Source organism: Podarcis vaucheri (genome assembly GCF_965113315.1).
Source record: "Podarcis vaucheri genome assembly, chromosome: 4".
Classification (NCBI taxonomy): Eukaryota; Metazoa; Chordata; class Lepidosauria; order Squamata; family Lacertidae; genus Podarcis; species Podarcis vaucheri.
The window spans coordinates 20225877-20245311 of record NC_138762.1 but is presented as its reverse complement, the minus strand read 5'-3'; the positions used below and the strand labels follow the sequence as shown (position 1 = coordinate 20245311).

At 44.0% G+C, this 19435-nt stretch overlaps 2 long non-coding RNA genes across 2 annotated transcripts; one reads left to right on the top strand and one right to left on the bottom strand.

The window, feature by feature from the left end:
* Positions 1 to 1267: 1267 nt before the first annotated feature.
* LOC309530624 lies at positions 1268 to 3473 on the bottom strand. The gene is made up of 3 exons (XR_014218781.1): positions 3223 to 3473; positions 1774 to 1836; positions 1268 to 1598 (listed from the first exon to the last, which is right to left on the bottom strand). It is a non-coding gene; the product is annotated as an uncharacterized lncRNA (long non-coding RNA).
* Positions 3474 to 3586: 113 nt separating this feature from the next.
* Positions 3587 to 4901, top strand: LOC309530622. Its single transcript, XR_014218779.1, has 2 exons — positions 3587 to 3740; positions 3902 to 4901. It is a non-coding gene; the product is annotated as an uncharacterized lncRNA (long non-coding RNA).
* The last annotated feature ends 14534 nt before the right edge of the window (positions 4902 to 19435 follow it).

Genomic DNA, 19435 nt, shown 5'->3' with positions numbered 1-19435 from the left:
CACATGTAGATGAAGTTTGTTCCAGCCCAGGAGGAAACAGGAAGTTCTGACTGGCTGGTCCAGACACCCCCTTTTTATGTCCACTCTAGGAATGTTGTATTTGACTGCTCTGTGTTTCACACTCCACAAATACTGTGGGTGGCATCATAGAATTGTAGAGCTGGAACGGACCCTGAGTGGCTGGGGAAACCCAGTCAGATGGGCGGGGGAAGAAGAAGAAGAAGAAGAAGAAGAAGAAGAAGAAGAAGAAGAAGAAGTCCAACCCCCTGCAATGCAGGAATCTGAACTGGAACACCCATGACAGATGGCCACCCAATCTCTACTTATAAACCTCCAAGGAAAGAGAGCCCACAACCTCTTGTGGCAGTCTGTCCCACTATCAAGTGGTTCTTACTTTCAGAAACATCTTCCTGATGTTTAGTAGGCCTCTCCTTTCTTGTAACTAGAAGCCAATGGTTTGGGTCCTACCCTCTGGAGCAGAGGAAAACAAGCTTGTTCCATCTTCCACATGACAGCCCCTGAGATATCTGAAGATGCCTGTCATATCACTTCTCAATCTTCTCTTTCCCCCCAGGGTGGGTAACAGGCAATTCCTCCAACCCCTTGTCTTGGTCTGACCACGCCTCCATGAAGATTCTTCAGGTCTTATTTTATGGCAGTAGATTAGGGATGGAGCCAAAATCCCAGTTTCTCACTCTGGCAGAAGCCTTCTGGAGCAGATCAAGGTTGGCTGCAACAGGTCCTAGGGCCATTTTGGCTATCCCTCAACCTCCCACATAAACAAATTGCCATCACTGGCCCTTTGTTGTGTTGAAGATTCCAGAGCATAGAGGGCAGGGGCTAGAATGGCACAACTATGCCCTCAGGCCTCTCTAGGCCTCTCCTCATAGTCTCTACAGCCTCTGGCACAACCAGGGGGCATTGTCATCAGCTGTTACTTCCGAGCGAATGTCCTTGGGAGCCAAAGGGTAGTATATAAAAGGGTTTGGGGTATGTTGAAACACGTTGAGACTCAAGCGCTCTGAATGGGGATTTTAATGACCGCATCGGGGAGTACAGGGAATTGTGAGGAACGAATTTGCTGCTGTCCTTGTGTTAATGTAACTGAAAAATCATGCAGATAAGGACGTAATTCCCCCGACCCCTTTCTGCACAGAACAGCAGCTTTCTCCTGATGGAATTCAACTCACACCAGTTACCATATGAGGCTCGATCTTGCAAGTACCCTTGAAAAGTTATAATAGCAGAATAATGGAGTCAGGAGGCATTCTGACAGCCAGCTAAGCTGTGTGCTCGCTTTGATGCGATGGGGCCATCTGAGCAGCAATCCAGCTATAGGTTTAATTTCCTTTTCATACTTATCAAGGGTAGTCAGGGTAGAGGAAGTTGGTGTGGACCTAAATAGCAGAGGCAAACAGCTGCAGGCCACCAAATCCTTGTGTCTCGCCATGAGATTATTGGGGTACATATGAAAGCCGCTTTAGGCATCTCTTCTATTTTACAGATGAAGGTTCTGTCCCTGTGTCTGTGTGCAATTATATCATAGCATCGGGGATTGAAGTTCGTGTAACTGACTCATCAGCCTGTGAAATCTATAGCTGGAAGAAAAAGGGGGGATTCTGAAAGACATTATGGTGGAAGCATTCATTAAAGAAGGGGTGGGGATCTCAGGGAATGAATTCAAGCCCTCCAAAGATCTCTACTGTCTCCTTGGGACTCTTGGGCACACACCCTCCCAAGCCACACCACATATCCCCAAGGCAGGTCCCTCACTGGTGCTGCTGGTTCCTTGCGTATTTAGGCTACTTCAAGTCTTCCATTGGACTCTGACCATGCCTGGGGGAAAGAGCAGATGGGTGTGAAAATTAGCCTACAGTAAGGGGTTAAAATTTACATTCGTTGCTCCACCCACTGACCCAGACCACCACTGGCATCTGCCCCCCCAGCTCACTGCAACCACCACCCCCCAAAAATTGAAAATCAGTGTCTGATCACACATATATTTACTGTTGCTTCAAGAATCAAGTGAAATAATTTAACCAGCAACATGATCCAAAGTTAGGCACTTTAAAGTGCCACAGCTTTCGGCAGAAGATATTTGTGCATGTAGTTAACTCTCAGGTTGAAAATAATGGTACTCCAAAGAGCTTAGACGTGTGCTGCATCAAGGTTCGCATTACTTGGGACTGCCATTCAAAAGGAGAGGCAGAAGCCTTTTCTCACATTGCATACTGAAGTAAGCCATATTCCCCCTTTCCCCCCTTAGGACTGCATCCAAAAGCAATATAGATGGACAACTGAGAAGTCTACAGAGAAAAGATGGCTCGCAAAAGCTTTCCAGTGGGATTTCTGATCCTGCAAAGCCCCACACATATCTCAGTCACTTTCTCCTAAGCTGCAGCAAAGATGAAAGGCGCTTTAACCTCCTTTCCTGAAATGTGAACAGCAACAGAGCCTTTTCTCAAAACCCTGCCCTCATTAGGCTTGCATCTCAACTTCTGCGGTATTGAATCAATGGGCACAGCCAGTGTTGCCACAACCTTTTCCTTGCTCAGTTTGAAATGGGCCTGCCTTGAAAATCTGTTCCCAAACAGCATTAAAGAGGAACACAGGAGCTGCTTTCTATGGTCTCCCTCAGGAGGTTGTGGACTCTCTTTCCTTGAAAGCTTTTAAGCAGAGATTGGATAGCTGTCATGGATGCTTTAGCTGAGATTCCTGCATTGAAGGGGGTTGGACTAGATAACTCTTGGGGTCCCTCCCAACTCTACACTTCTATAATTCTATACCAGTCAAGGAGGAGGAGGAGGAGGAGGAGGAGGAGGAGGAGGAGGAGGAGGAGGAAGAGGAGAGTTTGGATTTGATATCCCGCTTTATCACTACCTGAAGGAGTCTCAAAGCAGCTAACATTCTCCTTTCCCTTCCTCCCCCACAACAAACACTCTGTGAGGTGAGTGAGGCTGAGAGACTTCAGAGAGGTGTGACTAGCCCAAGGTCACCCAGCAGCTGCATGTGGAGGAGCGGAGACATTAACCCGGTTCACCAGATTACAAGTCTACTGCTCTTAACCACTACACCACACCGGCTCAAGCCATTGGTCCATGTAGATGAGTCTTGTCTACCCAGACTGGCAGCATATCTCTAGTGCAAAACTGGGGGACCTTTCAGACCTAGCAGACCAGATCTTTATATGCATCACCCTGTGCACCGACTTTGACCACTCACCTGATGAAATTGGCCTGTGGGAGTGGGGGGGGGGGAGTGAGAGAGAGACATCAAACAGGACTTAATTCCCACATACACCCATCAGCAGATAAGATGAGGGATTCAATCCTGCTTCTTGTAGGGAAAACAGCCAGGTTCCTAGCTGTGCCCCCATTCAACATTTCATTATGACATCAGGTTTGGAGCAGGCGGGTATAGTTTGGGGAAAGCTACCTCATGAGCCAAGTGCCTGAGGGGGGGGGGTCAGATTTGGCCCACTGTCCAGAGGTTCTCCACCCCTGCTCTAGTGTAGGAGAGTGGTGTCATTGTCTTGTTGCTGAGCAACCAAGTGCAGAGCTTAGTGGAGTGGGAGGCCAGCCAACCAGTAGAGTCTCTGAAGTGTACTTGCCTGGAGGCAGAGTCAGCATTCAAAGTCAGGTCCGGTCCTAGGGTCGAGAAAACAGCAATCCACATGCTCACAAGGTCCAGGGGTCAGGGAATCCAATGATCAAGGGCCCAAACAAGCAGGAAGCAGCAAGGTAAGGTCAAGGACTACAAGCATTGATTCCAGCATTTGACTGCTGCTGGAACCTTTGCATAAGAAGGCTGAAGCCTGCTGGTTCCCATCAGCGCCTTCTCCTCTGTGTCCTTAAAGGCTCATCAGCTACAGGTGGAGTCACTCCCTCTTCTCCCCCTTCAGGCTGCTGTTCAGCAGGTGAATGACTCCATGACAAGAGGTCTCTCCCAGCCTATGTGAAAATGCCAGGGACTGAACCTGGGACAAGCAAAGCAGATGCTGGACCACTGACCTTCAACCCTCCCCTAAGGGACACAGCAGGTGCACCGACTCTATGGGGCTGAGGCTTCTACAACCCCCCCATGTCCACTGCCATGGGGATCACCCCCCCCCAATCTTGAGGGGGCAAAGGAGACCCGACTGGATGTTGCCCTGGGCCATCCAGCATTGGGAGATGATGCATGGACCAGCATAGCCTGGTGCACAAATGTAGCATTGGAGGAGGCCTGGCTGGCCTCTCCTGATGTGAGAGTCATCATGCATGTAACGTGCAATGCAAGTTACATCAAACGCACATGACATGAACTGTACATGTGATGTCTCTCTCTCTCTCTCTCTCTCTCTCTCTCTCTCTCTCACACACACACACACACACACACACACAATTCTGGGTGCAACTCAGCACCTGTGGGGCACAGCATCTCCTAGCTTCTTCCATCTAGGATTGTGGCCCAGAGTCTATTATATGGTATTTCTCAAAGCACAAAAGAAGTGCGACATGGGTCACTAGGATGCCATTGAGTGGGTGCATAAAGATCAAGGAGTGTGATATGAACCTCTGAATGTGGCCTTAGAAGCATGCACACCAATTGTGCACAAAAGTACGATTTGTTCAAGCCACCTAACTTCTGTGAAACTTCCATTCAAGGATGCGAACGTGGAAGAATAAATCAGTAGCAGCTCTCCACCATGACCTTGATACTACAAATCCTGACGATTTTCTACGAGTGTTCTGGGGAAACTACTCTCCGCTGCGCTGAATAGCTGGGCGATCTGTTATGCATTGGCAGAAAGCAGAATTGAATTCAGAGTGCCTGAACTGAATCGGATGTACTATAAGCAATTAAAATAACACAAATCAACATTCCCCGGCTTACCTGCCTGCCCATGGGGATTACATTCAGCATTTGACTTCTCCTTTTGATGTTTCGCCCTATTATACATGCCGAAGAATGGTGAACTTGTAACTGCTTAAATAGTGGCGGCGCTCAAGATAACTGGAATGAAGCATGAGCTTAGAGCAGTGTGCTGCTGCGCAGTTGCAGAGTACGGCTGCTGTAGCTTAGTGGTACAACACAGGCTACACATACAGAAGGCTCTGGATTCAATCCCTCCAATCTCCAGAATGGGCTGGGAAAGGTGGCTGCCCCCAATTCTAAAGCCCTTTGGGGGAGGATCACAGGAAGCAAATGATCTCAATCTGTCTCCTAGATCAGAGAGAGAACTCCAGCTTTGAAGAGGGAGAGCCCATGCCATGTCTTCCACCCCCCACTCCCATATTGCTGCTGTGGAAACTTCCGCGGAACTTGTCATGCTGATATCAGGTGAACTGGATGCATGTGGTGCTGTGGGGCTACAGGGTGAGCTCCTGTTGCTCTTTCCCAGCTCCTGCCAACCTAGCAGTTCAAAAGCATGCCAGTTCAAGTAGATAAATAGGTACCGCTGCGGTGGGAAGGTAAACGGCGTTTCTGTGAGCTCTGGTTTCTGTCACGGTGTCCTGTTGCACCAGAAGCAGTTTAGTCATGCTGGCCACATGACCCGGAAAGCTGTCTGTGGACAAATGCCGGCTCCTTCAGCCTGAAAGGTGAGATGAGCTCCGCAACCCCATAGTTGCCTTTGACTAGACTTAAACCGTCCGGGGTCCTTTACCTTTTTTTACCTACTGATATCAGGGCTCCAGAAATGTGGGTGGCGCTTTGGGTTAAACCACTGAGCCTAGGGCTTGCCGATCAGAAGGTTGTCGGTTCGAATCCACGTGATGGGGTGAGCTCCCATTGTTTGGTCCCTGCTCCTGCCAACCTAGCAGTTTGAAAGCACGTCAAAGTGCAAATAGATAAATAGGTACCACTCCGGCAGGAAGGTAAACAGCACTGCTCTGGTTCGCCAGAAGTGGATTAGTCATGCTGGCCACATGACCCAGAAGCTGTACGCCGGCTCCCTTGGCCAATAAAGCGAAATGAGTTCCGCAACCCCAGAGTCATCCGCAACTGGACCTAATGGTCAGGGGTCCCTTTACCTTTACCTATCAGGGCTCCAACAGTGGTAGGGCATGCTGAAGAGGGGGGCAGTGGAAGGCTTGGACTTGAAAGCATCACCTGATTTGGCAATTGGCTTAAACACCCAGAAAAAGACGGACTCATTTTTGCCCTGTCTGCACCTTTAGTTTCCCCTCTCACACCCAGGCACAGCATTAGTGAACTTCACCATTGGTCCTTGCTAATATTCTACACCTGATACCCAGAGACTGCAGACTTTTTAACTACTCTGAGGATTGTTCCTCTGTGAGGGGAATAGGGGTCTCCTAACAACTCTCTGCACCTTTAACAAACTATGCTTCCCGGGGTCCACTGGGGAAGCATGATTGTTTAAGATAGCATGATACTGCTTTAAATGTAGGGTGCAGACAGGGAGCGATAAGGGTTTTCAGAATATAATGATTCATTCAAGCCAGGCAAAAGGACTCAAGGAGGGTGTTTAGCAAAAGCCAGTAAGGGGTGTCCCCAAAGCCAGAAATAGAGACCTGGGGAGGGGGCTGCATTTTGTCCATGGGTCTAAGATGCCATTCATGTGGAGGAACATTTAATGCCCCAGCATCAGGTGTGGGAAAACAGTGAAACTGCTGTGATACTGGAAATAGACACCCACAGGAGGGAAAGGTATAGGACATGAAAGATAAAAATAAAAACCCAGAACCTGTGAAGCTCAGCTGTGAGCTTGGATGAAATCCCTTCTCAGCCACACCGAGCCGCAGCTAACACTAGGTCCATAGCAATGTTCAGCATGGTTTAGAAAGCAGTGAGGAGGGTTTGTGTGGGAAGATTATGAAGGGGATGGCAGGTGCCATGGAGGGCCAATTTATATAGCAGGCTCACTGCCTATACTAGTTAGCAAACATAGTGCCCTCCAGCTATTATGAACGGGAACTCTCATCAGCCCCAGCCAGCGTGGTCAGTGATCATGGATAATGAGAGTTTTCATTCAAAACATCTGGAAAGCACCACGATGACTGCCTCTGATATAAGCAAGGAACAGAGGGCCTAGGGGTCATGGGAGCTTTGGCCCCACAATAAAATATTTGAGGGGGCTAGGCCCCCACAAAGTTGATGGGCATTCAACAGTGTGTGTGTGTGCGCGCGCACTGTGTCATGTGATTGATTATGTGGGGCAGGGCTTACCTGGGCCCACAGATGAAGGGGAGACAGCAGAATGTCCAAAGAGAAGAGTTACAGAATGTCCAAAGAGAAGAGTAAGGCTCGCAACTGTTGGACAGTTCTCTCCTGTATAAGGATGAGGGAGAAATTAAATTCCATTCACATTTTAGCACAAGCCTTCCCATTTTGCTCTTCCCAGAATACGCAAACAGAAACCCAGGTATCCTTTGAAATTCCTACTTCTCCAAACGTTATGGTACTGTTCTCCAATTATTTATTTATTTTATTTTTAAGTTTCCAGAAATGCACGCATTAGGAGAAAGTACATGAATGGGAAACACATATAAAAATAGCAGAGAAAGCTGCTTGTGAAAAGGTAGATGACAGATAATAGGGTATACCAAAAAGTGTTCATTGAGAGAAAAGTGCAATAAAATACTGGTGAATTTTCATGAGGACTGGTGGTGGTGTTTTTTAAACTGAAAATCTACATGGAACTGCGGTGAACTGAAGATTGGGGGGAGGAATGAGAAATAGGGATATTTTTTAAAAAAAATCATCTGATCCTAGGCCTCAGCTACACAGCTGGAAATAAAATGTTTTAAATGTGTTGTAAAGTACAATATACAAATGTGACACTAGATGGCGATGGTGAGCTATGGCAAATTTGATATATTTTTCAAAACTTTTTGGGGGGGAAGCATTTTCACAGCGTTTTTTAATGTGCGTGTAGATTCCACCCTACTCATTCACAGAGTTCATTCCGGGCCTTTTCCCCCACCTCCCATGGCCAGGAGAAATTGGGTCTGTTGGAGCAAGCAGGATTTGGCCTTCCATTCTGTGCCACAGCATGTAAGAAGCTTCTGGTAATGGGGAATATTCCAAAGTTTGACTCGCCATCTGCACTTTGAAGAGTACAGTTCAGAAATCTCCCACCACCGTCTGTCTCCTCTTTTTGTATAATACATCAACAGGCTCAAAGACCTTCCATGTTCCTTTGGGGCTTGAGATTACAAAGCACTGCTACTGATATGTTTCCTACGACCCCATTTAGCAAGTCATTTCCCCCCGTTCGGCGCCTTGTATCTTCATCTATAAAACAATCCCCTCCCATAATGACCTATCTTTGCTTATCTCCCCCTTCATGGATCAGGCGTATGCCTGTAACAAAATCCATGGCCTGTTGACACAAATACATATAGAATCGATGCATTAAAGTGTACAAAATGCTCAAAAGCTATGGTAATGGGGCTATATAAATGCCAAAGATGCATTTTATACAGCATCCAGCCATTAGGTTTGCGGGGGTGGGAAGGGAAGGCAAATCTAAAAATAAAATAAAATGGGCTGGAATTTGTTGTATAATGTTTGCGTCGGAATGTGGGTAAGTGCTTTGACAGTAAAGCACAATTCCAATTTTTATGCAGTATAATGGCAGAGTAAAAGTTTAGTGCTGCGATGCTTTGTTTGTGGAAGACATTTATAACTGCGCTACAGGTCCAAGGAAACGGAACCTGTGATCAGGACCCACAAGACTGTTCAATCATTCGCTTCAGCGTGGATGAAAGAATTGAGTGGCTCATGGTAATAGTTAAGTTTAAGGGTTGTCTGTTTCCCAGGTCCAGTAAAATGATGCTCCCTTTCTCCCCCTTCTTCAAAGCTTTTATTTGATTAGCAAGGGCTTGCATCCTAATAGCACAATAAACTCAGTATACTGCTTTTCCCAAAGTGTTGGGGTCTTTTGTCATTATAACAGGATGCAAAATTCTGGTTCACATGTCTTCCTAAGCAATACCATCCTATACTTGAGTCAGAAGGAAGTCCTATTGTGTTCTTTGGGGATTACGCCCCAGTGGGTACAGGACTGCTTTGTTAACATGCATTACCTAAACTGCTGAGCTGAACAAGCAACAACAGCAACCACAAATTGTTATTGTTATGCCGCCCATCTGACTGGGTTGGCCCATGGTCCAGCAAATTATTACTATGGTGATCAAGATGATCAAGGGTATGGAAACAAAGCCTTAAGAGGAATAGTTGCAGGAGCTGGCTACGTTTAGCCTGGAGAAGACCTGATATGATATGATATGATATGATATGATATGATATGATATGATGATATGATATGATATGATATGAAATGATATGATATGATATGATATGATATGATATGATATGATATGATATGATACTGGTGCTGGAGGAGACTCTTGAGAGTCCCATGGACTGCAATAAGATCAAACCTATCCATTCTTAGGGAAATCAGCCCTGAGTGCTCACTGGAAGTACAGATCCTGAAGCTGAGGCTCCAATACTTTGGCCACCTCATGAGAAGAGAAGACTCCCTGGAAAAGACCCTGATGTTGGGAAAGATTGAGGGCACAAGGAGAAGGGGACGACAGAGGACAAGATGGCTGGATAGTGTTCTCGAAGCTACCAGCATGAGTTTGACCAAACTGCGGGAGGCAGTGGAAGACAGGAGGGCCTGGCGTGCTCTGGTCCATGGGGTCACGAAGAGTCGGACATGAGTAAATGACTAAACAACAACATGATATGATACATGATACATGATATGATACATGATACATGATATGATACATGAGAAACATGATATGATAAGACATTTTCAAATACGTGAATGGCTGTCACATGGAAGGTTTGTGTTTTTTCCTGCTCCATAAGGTAGGATCCAAACCAATGGCTTCAGGTAACACAAAAGGCTATTCTAACTAAAAATGAGGAAGAATTTTCTGATGGTAAGAGCTCTTCCATAGTGGAAAGGTCTCCTTCAGGCGGTTGTGGACTCTCCTTCCTTGGAAGTTTTTAAGCAGAGGTTGTGTGGCCATCTGTGTCGGGGTCCCTTCCAACTCTACAATTCTATGATCCTATCAACCTGGCTCGGTATTCTACCAGACAGGTTTTAATGCTATTATAAATGTCATTTTGCTATGCAGTACTAAAGAAGCAGGCGCTGATTTAAAACATGATTGCTTCCAATATTATAAGCTATTTTTGATTCACGTCTGCTACGCAGCATCTTCTCAGCCTGTCACTGTCTGGTACTTCTCCTTCATCCTCACCCAGTTATGCCTGTGATCAAACATGGAACTCTGCGAGAGATCTGCAGATCCCTTTGAGATTGTATGCTAGACTTACCAAACTCTTTTTTTCCTTCTGCATAAATCCCACAGAATTTTAGCCCAAATTCACCTCTGTGTTCACTTAGGAATTTCGCTTTAAGGGAAACCCAGCAGCAATTTTCAAATCTGTCTGTCTAATATTTATCACAGGCCTGCACAACTTGTGACACACTTAACCAAAGGCAGCTCAACAACCGTGTACGGGTGGACCATCAGGGGCATAGTAAGTCTTCCGATTTTGCAGCTGGTAAAAATTGGGAGTTTCGAAACAGGATGTTATGGAGCACCTGACTGATTATTAAGCATCTTAGTACACAGTGTTGGAACTGCAACAGCAGAGATCATTCTGTGTATGACTTAAGGGTTAATTCGGTTATTAGTAAGTAAGTCAGGAAATTGTTTTTGTGCATGTGTGGAGGTGTTGCTTAACTTACACAGACTGGCATGATCTTTGTTGAGGTAGCATGTGCTCTGATTGGCTGTATAGTTCTGGGAGAGTTTTCCTCTGTATGTTTGGCTGCATATCTCACTGCTATGTATGAGACCTAAAACTAAGGACAAAAGTAACACAAGAAACTCCATGTCTGACTCTAATAAACACAGAGATCTACCAAGAAGGGACCAACAGGAAATGTAGAGCGGATGAACAGTGGTGGTAAAGTCCAAGCCACCATATTAAACACTGGTTGTTTTTTTCTCCAACCTCTCCCCATTTATGGGTAGGATTTGGAGTGTAAAAAGTTGGGCTGGGAGAATGTGGAGGTCATCATAGTGGTCTCCTAAGCATACCAGTTCAAATCAAATCCTTTTCATGTCTTCTTCAAAGTGGTTAATAGCAAGGATGAGCCATGGCAATTAAAATGTCAGGGTCCTGAAGGCCCACAGTTTCTCTGGAGCGGCAACATTTGTTTGCAGATTGGCAGAGCAGGAATGCCAAATACACAATGGATAATTGGTTTGTGCCTTCTTGAGGGTAAAATAGCATGGAACCATCTTGTTGAGCAGCTGTCTCCCCTTTAGTAACAAGCTTCTGCTGAAACGTAAGCAATTGTTTGAATCTAACATCTATTGTTTGGATTATGGTTTATATATACATATAGAACAATGGTATACTCAACTCGGTTTGGTATTATGAAATCCTTGATAAGCACTTGAAATGATTTCCTACACACACAATGCTGGCTTAAGACTGAGTTGGAATGCAGCCGTTTCCCGATGATCTCATTATAGTCTTCCCAGGTGAGATTACAGAGTTGTGCAAACATTTTGCAGGGTTGAGTTTTACTGCCCATTCATACCGTACATATAAAACACTATGATACCACTTTAAACCGTCATGGCTTCCCCCAAAGAATTCTGGGAGCTGTAAATTGAAATACTTTATTGTCACTTGTACAACTTGTATACAGTGAGATTACACGAGCACCCCCACTCAGCTCTCTTAGTCTTAATTCCCCTCGTTTACTGACGCACACCCACCAAACCCGAAAGTCAGTTGCCCTGTTGTTATCTTTTCATTCAGCAGCCTAACAGCCCACAGATAGAAGCTGTTCTTTACCCTGCTGGTTTGACTAATCATGCTTCTATATCTTCTGCCTGAGGGCAGGAGATCAAGAAAGTGCCGGCCAGGGTGAGAATCATGTCTGAGAATTTTCCTCACTCTCCTGAGGCAACGTTCTTCCACTATTTCATCCAGCGGATTCACGGGACAGTCCATAATATCTTGTGCTGTATTCACCACCCTCTGTAGGCACTTCCTATCAGATGATGTCAAACCAGCGTGCCACACCGTGATGCAGTAGGAAAGGACACTTCTATTGTTGACCGGTAGAAGGAGATCATCAAATGTTGATTGGCATTGTTCTTCCACAATACTCTGAGGAGATGGGCTTTCTTAACCACCTGGGTTGTATTTATTTTCCAAGTAAAGCCTTCACTGAGATAAACTCCTAGGAATTTAAAGGTAGTTTGTTAAGGGTGCTGAGAGTTCTTAGGACACCGCTCTTCCCCTCACAGAGCTACAATTCCCAGAGTTCCCTGGGGAGAGGGATTGGCTGTTCAACCATATAAATTGTAGCTCTCAAAAAGAATAGGGGTGTGCTATAAAGATGAATGTACTGCCAAAAAAGCTGTTTTTGTTTCAGACCCTACAGATCGTGGATAAGGTGGAGTGTTTCAGGAGGTGGCAGAGAGATATTTCTAAATTTGTCTGGCAGGGCAAAAAGCCCAGGATAAAATTTAAAATATTAACTGATGCCAAGGAAAGAGGGGGGTTTGCCCTGCCAGACTTAAGGTTGTATTATGAATCAGCAGCTTTTTGCTGGCTGAAAGATTGGCTGCTTCTTGAGAACACTGAGGTTTTGGATTTGGAAGGGTTTAATAATGCTTTTGGATGGCATGCATATTTGTGGTACGACAAGGTAAAAGTCCATAAGGCGTTCAAGAACCATATTGTCAGGAAAGCAGTGTTTAATGTCTGGATAAAATACAAAGACTTATTAGAAAACAAGACCCCAAGGTGGTTGTCACCAATGGAAGCTAAGGCTCAGAAAAGACTCAGTATGGAGGCCAAATGGCCGAAATATTAGAAAAAGATGGAGATACTTGGAGATTGCAGAGTTTTGAGAAATTAAAGGACAAAGTGCAAGATTGGTTACACTATGCTCAGATTAGGGAGGTCTTTAATTTGGACAAAAAAACAGGTTTCCAGGTGGAAAAATCGAAACTAGAAACAGAACTGTTAGAACCTAAGACTAAGGTACTTTCAAAAATGTACAACTTGCTGTTAAAATGGAACACTCAAGATGAAACGGTTAAATCAGCTATGATAAAATGGGCACAGGACATTGGGTACAATATTATGTTTGCTGACTGGGAAAGGTTATGGACCACCGGTGTGAGGTTCACAGCATGTAATGCCTTGAAAGAAAATATTATGAAAATGATATATAGGTGGTACATGACCCCAGTCAAGCTTGCAAAAATATATCATTTGCCAGACAATAAATGTTGGAAATGTAAGGGAACTGAAGGAACATTCTTTCACCTCTGGTGGACTTGCCCAAGGGTTAAGGATTTCTGGGAAATGATCTATAACGAGTTAAAAATGGTATTTAAGTATACCTTCCCTAAGAAAACAGAGGCCTTCCTTTTGGGCATTGTCGGCCAAAGGGTGTTAAAGAAGGACCGAACTTTCTTTATGTATGCAACAACAGCAGCAAGAATACTTATCACAAAACATTGGAAGACCCAAGATTTGCCCACTCTGGAAGAATGGCAGATGCAACTGATAGACTACATGGAATTGGCAGAAATGACTGGCAGAATCCGAGACCTGGGAGAAGAGACAGTGGAAGAGGACTGGAAAAAGTTTAAGGACTATTTACAAAAACATTGTAAACTGTATGAATGTTAAGAAGATGCAGGATAGAAAACAATATGGCATCAGCAATTTAGTTGAAAGAAGTATGAGAATAAGTGATGTATAAGAACAAAGATGAAATTTGGATTAATATTATGTTAAATTTAAATATCTAAGTATCTGATAAAAATATCTAAAGTTGGAGACATAATATTTGAAAACTACAAAACAAGAGTTGAAACAAGGTGATAAATTGCTGCTTACAATTTTATAATTGGGAACGCAGGAAAGGGAGATGTGAGGAAGTCCGAAAGGTTATGGAAATATGGTTTTTTGACACTTGATTATGTTGTATTTTATCTATTCTGTGTTAATCTTTTTGCTTTTTTACTTTTTCTCTTTGTTTGTTTTATCTGGGTGATGGTATTTTATGTGTTTGGTGATTTATTGTTTAAAACCTTTAATAAATATCTTATTAAAAAAAAGAAAAAGAATAGGGGTGTTCCAACAACTCCGATCATCTTTAAAGAACTACAGGTCCCAGAATTCTTTGGGGGAGGAAGCTATGACTGCTTAAAGTGGTATTGCTGTTCTTTAAATGTATTGCAGCCATAGCGTCAAAGCATCAGCACTCAGTTCCAGCCCTGATACTGTGCACTTCAGAAATGGGTCTCCTGCAGATACTTGTCTCATCATGATGTCCATTTCTACCATGTTGGAATGGTGCCTTTAGCATGGCAGCACCTGCCCTTTGAAACTCCCTCTTGTGACATATCAGACAGGTGCCATATCTATTATCTTTTTGGTGTTTATTGAAGATTTTCTCTTTTTTTCAACAAGCCTTTTAAGCAATTTTTTAAAATCCTGTTATGTATCTGTTATGGAGTGTGTGTGTGTGTGTGTGTGTGTGTTTCTATTTTATATAAAAAAGGAATGCAGTGGATTGGATTGGAATGGAATAAATAAACAATACAGGGCTGGCACCTAGCACCTTCAATATTGCATTGGCTACAACTTCATTTCCACATTTAATTTAAGGTGCTCATCCTAGTGTTGGCAACTCTAAAATTCTTAGGCCTCAAATATCCGAGACACCACCTCCTTCCTTACTGAACTTCTTGGGTTCTAAGATCCACAGAAGATCTTGTTAGATCTGCCACCCTCATGTTCAGAGAGTGGTGGTCCAGAAGATGGCATTCTCCATGGCAACCCTTTAAATCATGGAATTACCTCCCACAGAGGTGAGTCTGACACCTTCACTGTAAAGCTTTTGGTGTATGCTGAAGACCCACCTTTTGACACCTGAGATGTGGGTTTTCCAGACCCACCCTATTCCTGTGGCTTCAATTTGTTTTAATTCTTTTTAATTCTGAATTTTAAATTGTCGCAACCCACCTTGGGGCCTTATGATTAAAGCTAGGCCATGAATATAGATATATTCTTCTTCTTCATCATCATCATCATCATCATCATCATCCAAAGCAAGAGTGGTTAATCTTTGTTGGACTCCAGCTCAACTCAGCCTCAGTCAGCATGGTCAATGGTCAGGGACGATGGGGAAAAGTCTGGAGAGCTACAGGTTAATCAACCATGCTCTAAAACAGTGTTTCTCAAACTTGGGTCTCCAACTCTTTTTAGATTACAGCTCCCATCATCCCCAGCTAGCAAGATCAGTGGTCAGGGATGATGGGAAATGTAGCCTGAAAACAGCTGGAGACCCAAGTTTGGGAAACAGTGCTCTAAAAGGAAAACTTTTGACTTCTTGTTTTCCTTGATACCATTAATTCTTCCATGCAGAGGAGAAAATTAAAAATTGGGCATAATCCATTAACAACTTCCCCTATACAACCTCATGTTCCTTTGGAAAGGGAGATTGTACTGAAATTGTCAATAATGTCCCTTATTTTCTTCATATTGCCATAATAATCCATTGATGTCACACCAGGTGACAAAATAACTCAGGTCAGAAAACGCAATATATTTTTAGACCTTTTTTTTCCAAGTGAAGATATTATCATTACCAGCAGGTAATTTATTACTAATTACTCAATTACATAATTACGTAGCACTAGTAATAAGAATCTTTCCTTGCGGCGCTTTTTGTCAAATTATAATTGTAAGAATAATTATTTAATTTCATATTTTATTAATTCAGGTAATTCTTCAGTAGACACATTTCAGACCTCGAGTGATTTTTCTCTTTTCTTAGGCTTTCTCCCTACAGAGGAAAATAAGGAGTCATAAATTAACAACAGCGTTTTAACATTCAGTTATGTTTAACAGTGCATCCCTATTAAACACTAGTTGGTTTAAACTGCTAAACATTATGGTAAGGAAAAGCAGAATATTATCTAACATCCTGTGCTTTGATAGACAGTGTGGCAAGCTGACATTCAAAGTGTAGCATTAATATACATTTTGGCAGCACTATTTTTCCAGAAAAAGAGGCGCCGGAACTCACCATGAACAACTCCCTCGTTCTCTTAGAATGGCAATGACATTCACCTGAGAGGTGCCGGAACTGAGTTGTGGTGAGTTCCAGCTGGAAAAAAGCCCTGCATTTTTCATAAATGCAGGTATCCTTTTCCCAGCTGCTCTGGAATAACAATTTCACTTTCCTGGAGGTCCAAGAACTCTTTCTCCTATAGCTTGGGTAACTAACCTGTGGCTTCCCCCATGTCATTGGATCATATCCCCCATCAGGTTACCCAATGGCCAGGGATGATGGAGGCTGTAGCCCAGCAACAAGATTTGGGTCTTGGATGTCAGTAGCCATCTGGTTGTCAAGAGCTTTGGGGAGATACCAGGCAATCGGCTCTGTTAGAGAAGAAGTGGAGTCTCGTAGTGACTTGAAAGCTTAAATAATTTCCTTAGTGCAATGATGGAGAACTTGTCACCCTTCAGAATGTTGTTAGACTCCAACTGACACAATCAAAGACCTTTTGTAGCCCTTACCTTTTCTTCAGAATGAGAAAGAATATAAGAAGACCCCTGCTGGATTAAAATAATAGGATAATAGAATTGTAGAGTTGTAGAGTTGGAAGGGACCCCAAGAATGATCAAGTCCTCCGTTTCTCCATTGTCCTTAAGACACTATCCTCCAAATCACTGCTTTCCCACACTCTTCCCTCCCTCAAACTTTTTTCTCATACCCTCTCCTTTGCAGAGTATCCCTGGCATGATAATCACATAATCACAGAACTGTAGGGTAGGAAGGGATCCTGAGAGTCACCTCGTCCAACCCCCTGCAATGCAGGAATCTCAGCTAAAGCATCCATGACAGATGGCCATCCAACCTCTGCTTAAAAACCTCCAAGGAAGGAGAGTCCACAACTTCCCAAGGGGGAGACAATTCCACTGTTGAATGGCTCTTCCTGTCAGAAAGTTCTTTCTGATGCTTAGTCAGAATATCCTTTTGTGTTACTTGGGTTTGAGTCCTACCTTCCGGAGCAGGAGAAAACAATCTGGCTCCATCTTCCATGTGACAGCCCTTGAAATATTTGAAGATGGCTATCAAAGGCCAAGGATGTTGTGAACTGCCCTGAGATCAGTAGATGAAGGGCAGTATAAATAAAAAAATAATGAGAAGATCCATTTAGTCCAGCATCCTCTTCTCACAGTGACCAACCAGATGCCCGTGGAAAGCCTGTAAGCAAGACCTGAGAGCAACAGTGCTTTCCCCACCTGTAATCCCCAACAAATGGTATTCCCATAGAGGCAGAACATAGCTATCCTGACTAGCAGCTATTGAAGCCCCATCCTCTATGAATTTGCCTACATAACAACAACAACAACAACTATTATTATTATTATTATTATTATTATTATTATTATTATTATTAATACCCCGCCCATCTGACTGGGTTTCCCCAGCCACTCTGGGCAGCTTCCAACAAAAGATTAACAATTCATTAAAACATCAGACACTAAAAAAATTCCCTAAACAGGGATGCCTTCAGATGTATTCTAAACGTCCAATAGTTGTTTATTTCCATAGCTGTCAACTTTCAGATTTGAAAAGAAGGGATCAGCAGCCTCACCTGTCCCGGGGACGGTCTATGGGATATCTAACAATCCGGGATAGCAGCGGGAAGCAGCGGGAAATGGCGCTGGAATAAGGGAATTTCCCACAAAAAAAGGGAAAGTTGACAGCTATGATTTATTTCTTTGACATCTGATGTGAGGGTGTTCCATAGGGCGGGTGCCACTACTGAGAAGGCCCTCTGCCTGGTTCCCTGTAACTTTGCTTCTCGCAGTGAGGGAACTGTCAGCAGGCCCTCAGTGGTGGACCTCAGTGTCCAGGCAGAAGGATGGGGGTGGAGACACTCCTTTAAAGCCATCTAAGCTAGTAGCCATCACTACCTCTTGTACAATTCCTCATCCTCCATTGCCTGAAGACTCAAAGACCCTGAAGTCTGAAAGCTTGGAGTTAAAACTCTGAATAATCAAAAGCCTAGACTCAGGGAGGGCTGTTTGTGACCTCGACGACCAAAATACCAATATAGTTCAATGTTCATCATGGTTTCAGACCCCTGGCCCGGAGTAATTTCTTGTGAGTGCAGGAAGGATTGCTCACAGAAGGAGCTTCCTTGCTATTCCTGATGGGGCTACCCTTCCCCCTTATGCATTTTTTGAGTTGCAAATTAAACAACTTCCTTGATTCTTACAGCAAGGACAAACTACCTCCAAATTGGTGACAATAGCAAAAACTGCTGTTGAGACTTACATTTTAATTTTGATCTACCTGCAGCAATTGTAGTTCTATTAATTTTAGTGGTGAAGTTTTTAATAAACCTTCCCTCCCTCCAACTGTTTTATAGTCATCAGAATTGATAGTGTTTGTTATTTCCTTGATTAGAACATAAACGCTTGAAACTTCTGGGGTTCAGGCGGCCTGACTCTTTTGCTCCAGATAAACAAAACTTCATACCTCAGCTGTTTCCAAAACTAAACAGAATGCAGTAGTCTGCCTTCTGATATCTAGACAGCTCTCTCTGGTTGCCTTCCTTCTTCTTGTTCGTTTTCTGATAGCACAGGGGTAGGCAAACTAAGGCCCAGGGGCCGGATCCAGACCAATCGCCTTCTAAATCCGACCCACGAATGGTCCTGGAATCAACGTGTTTTTACATGAATAAAATGTGTCCTTTTATTTAAAATGCATCTCTGGGTTATTTGTGGGACATAGGAATTCGTCCAGTATTTTTTTTCAAATTATAGTCCAGCCCCCCCACAAGGTCTAAGGGACAGTGGACCGGCCCCCTGCTGAAAAAAATTTGCTGACCCCTGTGATAGCACAATAGTATGTGAAGTAAATCCCATTGAACACAATGAGATTTAGTCCTAGGTTCACAGAATTGACGCAGGTGGCGTCACACTTTAACACTTTAAAACACTTAGTTATAAAAGCAGCATAAAATACAGTATAAAAACATGAATAACAATAAAAATCAAAAATCAATGAGATAATCCCCAGCTGGCTGAATTGGTCCTACTTGGGCCAGCAATGAGGCCAGGGGAGAATTAGCTGTGGGGGTCTCAGAGCGGGTGACCTTCATAAATGGGGAGGGGGAGGGAAGAGAAGGGAAATAAAAGATCAGGCTGAATTCAAATTAAAGGCTAAGTTCTGTCTTACAGGCCCAACGGAAGGAGGTTAAATCCTGCAGGGCCCTAGTCTCATGGGACAGAGCATTCCACCAGGTCAGAGCCATCACGAAATGGCCCTGGCCCTGGTGGAGGACTTCCTTAGGGCCCAGGACCTCTGGACCTCTAAACTATGGTTATTCAT